This window comes from Bactrocera latifrons, unplaced genomic scaffold (assembly GCF_001853355.1).
Source record: "Bactrocera latifrons isolate USDA-ARS-PBARC rearing strain unplaced genomic scaffold, ASM185335v1 scaffold_42, whole genome shotgun sequence".
NCBI classification, from domain to species: Eukaryota; Metazoa; Arthropoda; class Insecta; order Diptera; family Tephritidae; genus Bactrocera; species Bactrocera latifrons.
Window position 1 is genome coordinate 73,293 of NW_017537068.1, and position 6,614 is coordinate 79,906.

Genomic DNA, 6,614 nt, shown 5'->3' on the forward strand with positions numbered 1-6,614 from the left:
ATAATTACATTGAATTTTATCTAAAAGAAAAAGAAATATTAATTGTATAAAATGATAATATATCGATAAGAAAATATTAATATTATCCGAAAAAATTAAAAATATTATATACAAATACACAAATTTACTCTGATAGTAAAGATTAATTAAATAAAAATAATAATAACATCTGAAAGAAAAGATAAATATTATTTGATCATTTAAAATATAAAACAAACATTTGTGTTCATATATTATATTGGATTGTGCAGGCCGCCTTAAACGCATAAAATACATATGTACATATGTGCGTATGTATTTATTTTTGCGTATTATATTGGACTGCGCAGTCCAATTTCACTTTTTTTCACATACTTACTTAACAATTGATATTTGCTGCTTCTGATGATATTACTGCATCTGTTATTTCCAATTCATTCTGATTTCCAATGCTATAAAAACAAATGATGTAATTATTTGCAAATTATTAAAAAAAAAATCACATAAATTTCACTTACTTACCTTCTTGTTCTACGAACTTCCTTTACGATGGTACCAGGAATAAAGAGATGTTCAACTTATTCCAGTGTGACAACACCTAAAAATAAGCGATTTTTATAACATTATCCATTATGGCCAGATCGAACAAAATAAGAATTTTTGGGCATTTTAAATTAAAACACCCAACATTTAGTACGAATAACAATTACTATATAGTGGTTATTTATTATATGGAGAAACTATTTGAATCCTTTTAAAGTATATTAGAACAACTGACTTGACCTTTCAATGCCCAATAAAAGGATTTAAGCTTGTTAGCTCTCAATCATTAAATGTTTTTAATCATTTTCCATTGAAAATAATACTATTATGGTGCTTCAAATTAAAAAACAATTCATCAAATACCTTTAAATTTCACAAATTTATTTAATTTTCATTGCTTTACATTTTTTATAAGTGGTCTTGAAAGATGCAACAAATCCCTTCGTTTACATATTTTTTTGGTAAGATTCCAATCTGGCCATCGCTCGTTTCCAATGGATAAACGCCAAAACCTACTGAACTCGATTAGCTGTCAAAGTTCAGTAAGTTTTGACGTTTAGCAATTGCACTCTCACTTCCAGTGAGAGAGGAGTTAAACATCTCTTTATCTCTGATGGTACGATCACGAATGACATGCGTCTTTCAATCGTTTTCTTATTACCCTATTTGGGATTTTCTTTTGCACTACTGACAATTATGTTTTCTCCTTCGCACTCATTCAAATAAATCAAGAAATTAAAGAAACTTTTTTTATCACATTTAGGTAAAATAAAATAACCCGAAAATGTGCGTCTGTGTCAGTGCATGTAGAAAAAATGTGTAGTTGTATTGAAATATTTGACATAAGCTGGAAGCCGTTTTTGGCAAGGTCATTACATATATGTATGTATATATAACAAACATACTATGTGACCAACAATGTCAGAGTAGAAATCCAACGCAGGATAACTCTTGCCAACAGGTGCTACTTCGGACTGAGTAGGCAATTGWGAAGCAAAGTCCTCTCTCGACAAACAAAAACCAATACATACATACATATACATATATTTATATATATGCGCTTTCGCGTGTATGTACATTAGGGTGCTTAAAAAAATATTTTCGAATTTTTGTCCCCCTTCAAATGTTAGTGATTGACAAACAAAAAACCTCCCTCAAGGCAGGCGCTGAAGCTTAACTCTAAGGGGTTGCTATTTTGTTTTAGGTTCCCATATATTTAACATAGGGATTTTCGTTTTTTCATTAAAACTAAAATTTCACCAACTAATTTTCGTTTCTCCTATCGACGCGACTCCCGTCGATATGTATGCATACAAGCTCATACATAAACATACACATTTACGCTGGTTTGTTGGCAAAGCTGTTATAACGCCAAGATAAGCGGTGGCAATCGTTCGCTTATATTTTCGGCACAGCTCGAATTTTCTATCAACAGTACAAGGTTGTAATGTCGGTCTTTCGACAGATTGACTCTTTGACATGAAAGCAAAAAACGTGACCTTCGCCGTTAGACATTTCATCGCAGGACAAACTTTACATCCCCGGAGGTTGTTTTCCGAAAGTCGTTGTCTAACAGTCCTACTGGCAATGTTTTCGCCATATTTCTCGTGTATTTATGAGAAATTCGCAAAGGATCTATAAGCTCCTGACGAACAATAAGGGAATATTCTCTTTTCATGGTCTTATTGGGTATAGACCTCTTTTTATTTTCAAATGTTTTATTCTCACGATAACATCTGAGAGCTCGTCGAATTATTTTCTAAGGCAACAAGCAGTTTCACTAATATTTTTCCAGTCCTGGAACATGTTCCATATTAGGCGCTTTTCCCCTTCACTGGAGCTCTTGCAACGTCCCATTTTAAAATTTTCACACTGCTGTCTATTAAAAGTTTTACTTACATATAATTAAAATGCCGGCTAGAATTAAAAGCTTTTATGAAATAAAGTCATACTTCTTGGAAACGCAAACCAAAATTTTCACTGATGAATGATTTAAAACGGTAAAATAACAACGTGTTAATTAAGATATCCTAAAGTTATCTTCAAGTTTCAAGCAATACTATTGGAGTATGAATGGAAGGGTGTGCTAATTAGTGTGCCAGTGGTTCTAAATCAATTATTGCGGTTTTACAAATCCGATTTTTTTGCATAAAATGAAAAATAATATTATATATGGAAGCATTTTTTCATTTAAAGATACTAATTATCATATTTTTTCAATATTAAATTCATAGTACCATACGAAGAAGACAATTGATAAGCATGTTAAAAGAAAGTTTTAATTTTTAGTGGATCTATCTTTGGAGGATATAATTGCTCTAATCCGGTCCCATATTAAAGCAACGAGTTTTTCCAAAATTTCATTTGTGATTTCTTCCTCCCACACATTTCAAGTGGCCCATATCACTTTCTATTTTTTAGTGTACCATAGATGCTGAATCGGATGAATTTCCTCGGAACGGAAGATGAGTCGTTCTGAAAGATGACCTCGTTAGTATATTATATTGCTTTTCCATAGTCGGTAAGATAAAATTCAATATAACTGGTCCGAATTTCTGCGCATTCATCATACCATAACAAAAATATTGGAATGTATCCAACTTTTCCTCCTATCTCGTGAACCGATTTTCTTCTTTCTTCAAAGTAATTATAATCACTTTTTGGTCAACGGGTTAATTGTTAATATTTAGAGCACATTGCTCCAATCATACTCTTTATTATTAAAATGCTCACGAATAAATGTAATTTGTGAGTCAATACCAAAGTGTATTCAAGGTATTCTGTCGCCTAAGTATGCAGGGGTGACATCATACGGAAATGGCTGAGGGTTAGTGCCATGGATGCCTCTGTCCTGTTAAAACCCTTGCGCACCTTAGAGTACGTACGTAGAGTACGTTCACCTTCCGTCATCATTAAGTAGCTGTGGTAGATGCAAGCTGAGATGACTTTTTTTTACGCTGATCGGCTCTGAATGCATTCCCTCATAAGGGTGTGAATTAACCTTCGCCTTAGAACAATAAACAGGGGTGTTGTGGGATCCAAGACAGATTTGAATAGTTATCGGAATTTAATCGAATTCTAATTTTCGATGAAGTTACATAACGATGGCTTAATATAGAAAAGGCGTATCTACACTTTTCGTTACTTTTTAGGAGAAGGAAAAATTTTATTCAAAACAGGTAACAAATTCAATTGTGGTATAATTTGGTATTATTTTTAATTTTTTTAAGTTATTTGAGATAGGGCTTTATATTATTATTTTTCTTGAAAATAAAGTTAAGTTAGTAGTTTTTGTCGTAAGTTAAAATTAGGACAAACTTATATAATAATTCATGTTTGAAGTAAAATAAATAAATAATTAAAACTAAAATATATATTTCAAGGCAGACGTTATTATAGTGAAAACAGATGAGGTTTTATAAGGTAAATTATCATAAAAATTGTGGCAATCTGCTGGAAGAAATTTTTTTAGATCTTGCAAATGGTCCCACTTTTTTTCGATATGGCTATTTTCTCTTTATAAAGACAATCGGGGGACACATTTTCAATCGGAAACCTCGATCTCTGTGGGAGTAACTGATATTCATCTGTTACATTTGTTTTGAAATAAATTGATCCTGACGAGTCGTACGCCAAGGCTCGAAGCATGCTTACTGCTTGCTTACTGCTTGTAATTTAAGAAAAGCTTAAGTATATATATCTAAAAAGTTGTTTCAGTGTGCAATATTCACCTGGTCGTATTGATGTGTATATCTTTGAAATATTTTCGAAATTTAAAAAATAATCATAACGCAAATGGTGCGTTTGTAGACGTGCTGGAACTTTTCTAGACTCCTTAATGAGTTGAACAAATTGAGACGGCAAGTTTATTTGTTTTTTATTTATTTTTCCTTCTATAAGGGAATGCGATGCACCTCATTCCATTTCCGTATGACCACTTATTAAAAACTTCTGTTCAATTGTTATTTCGCTTTCCTTTGAAAAATTCAACAAGGCGTGAGAGAAAAACAGTATTGCGATTTTGGTGAAAGCAACCATTCGAGTAAATAATAATGTGATGGGTTTCAGGCGATCGAGCATGGAAATTCCTTAAGTGCTTAATAATACATGTAGCAAAAACGGAAGAGACTAAATTTCCATCTGTTTCGTCCCACACATAATTATCTGATTCATGCGTTACAATATTATAGACAGTAAAGTTGAAGCTTCATTTTATAATATGCAGCACTCGCGTTTAGTTGAGGCACTAATTTAACTGCCTTCACATCCTTTCATCCATGCTCTTTATCAGTTCTTCGCCGCCGATTGGGGAATCGGGTTCGCCTTCTCCTGGCGTTGTGCGTTCACTGCCATTCAGCAGGCTGGAGAAGTGTGTCCTCCATAATTTAAGTATGCTCTGGGCATCGATGACTAGATCACCTTTAGGGGTTCTACAAGAGTATACTCCGGTCTTAAAACCTTCTGTAAGCTGCCGCATTTTTTCGTAGAATTTTCGAGCATTACCCTTGTCGGCCAGCTTATCAAGTCTTCTTACCCACTCATTTCGGCCTCTTTCTTTTTCTGTCTGCAAATGCTTTTGGCTTCTCTCTTCAACTCTCGGTATTTATCACATCCCGCACGTGCTGTGGTCGAACGTTACGTTGCGTCGTCGTACCAGCTGTTCTTTTGCATTTTTTTTTTTTTTGGAGCTGTACGTAACGACACGGTTCCCTTACACCGAGTTGTTGACGAGTGCTTTCAGAGAGCAGGAGCGCGTGCCGAGTAGAAAATCGTTCTACTGCCTGTTGTGATTGCATCTTCTCGACGTCGAACGAGCGTTTTTTGCTGCACAGAGGCTGGTGCGAATCTTGACGGCAACAAGATGGTGGTTAGCTCGCCTTCTAACGGATGTTCTTAGGCTACCCAGAGGATACTTGGTCAAAGACCGGAAGTCGTGAGCTGCTTGAGTCATTTGTAAAAGAATTGTTTGTGGCCGCTCCCAAGTGAATGGCGATTGGAGAACTTTCCTCACTTGCGTGAACCTCTACACATGGCTCCATCCTTCATTTGATTAAATCCTAAAAATATGCCATGTTATGACCGAAAATTGTTTAAATAAAACTAAAATATTTCAAACCTTTGACCGAAAATATCGATCAACGTGTGAAATATACAATTTGAATTCAGAGAAAATCCTTTCCTGATAGTAGTATTTCTGTGTATCAAAAATGAGTACAGACGGATCAATACTTCATGGACCCCCATATACACAATATAACGCTTTTCGAACTGATTTTATGCTGGATATATCGGCCAATATTTGAGTTATCTCAATGACAATTAGTGATATTTTTTTACGAATATATCTTTATGTCTAAAATAGATATAATTGGGTAAAAACTTGGCCTATATACTATTACCACGATTTTCGAACAATCAGCTGACTTTGCTAAATTTTATTGGTGATAGTATGTGAGGTACCTTAATGAAACCCAGGGAACATTTTCTTTTTTTGTATGTCGCATGATGATAGTTAATAGACAAAATCGGGTCGACACTACTCCAAGTTCCTTATAGCATGTACAATCATTTTCGTTTTTCTAACAAATCTAATACCGAATTTGTTGGTCAGTGTATGAGGTAATAAAATTGCTTAGATTCCAATCCTCTGGTTGACATTTTACATCTTAAGGTATTATCCTGGCGTTAACCTTTCTTAATTGTTAATAATTGGATTCTAGTTTTAATTTTCTACAATATGAAAATTATAACCGAAAACCTAGATGTGTTCAAAACCATGTATAGAAATTGAGGATTGACAACATTGCTCCAATGTGAGAAAACAACACCAAATATGTTTCCACTACGGCAGGCTTCTTTTTATTTTTTCATATATTATAATATATAAGTTAAACAACGTATTGTTATTTTTATAAAAAAAAATATTTTCTTGGAGCTATGCTCCTTTATTGAGTTTCACTAAAGAACTAAAATTTACAATTAATTATACTTAACTCTAGACCTATGTTTGCCGTTGCAACGGGTATAAAGCTGCTGACACTGCGCTTCCCACAGGTTGTCACTACACGTGTCGCATTCTCAGCGATTTAGTG

At 34.0% G+C, this 6,614-nt stretch overlaps 1 protein-coding gene across 1 annotated transcript in view; it reads right to left on the reverse strand.

Moving 5' to 3' along the window:
- Window positions 1–379: 379 nt before the first annotated feature.
- LOC108972732 (polycomb protein Su(z)12) overlaps window positions 380–6,614 on the reverse strand; it is a 36,411-nt gene continuing 30,176 nt past the window's right edge. Inside the window, exons 8-9 of the transcript XR_001993657.1 lie at window positions 502–577; window positions 380–431 (exon numbers count right to left, since the gene is read on the reverse strand). The gene's annotated coding sequence lies outside the window, so the exon portion shown is untranslated. The remainder of the gene's footprint in view (window positions 432–501; window positions 578–6,614) is intronic.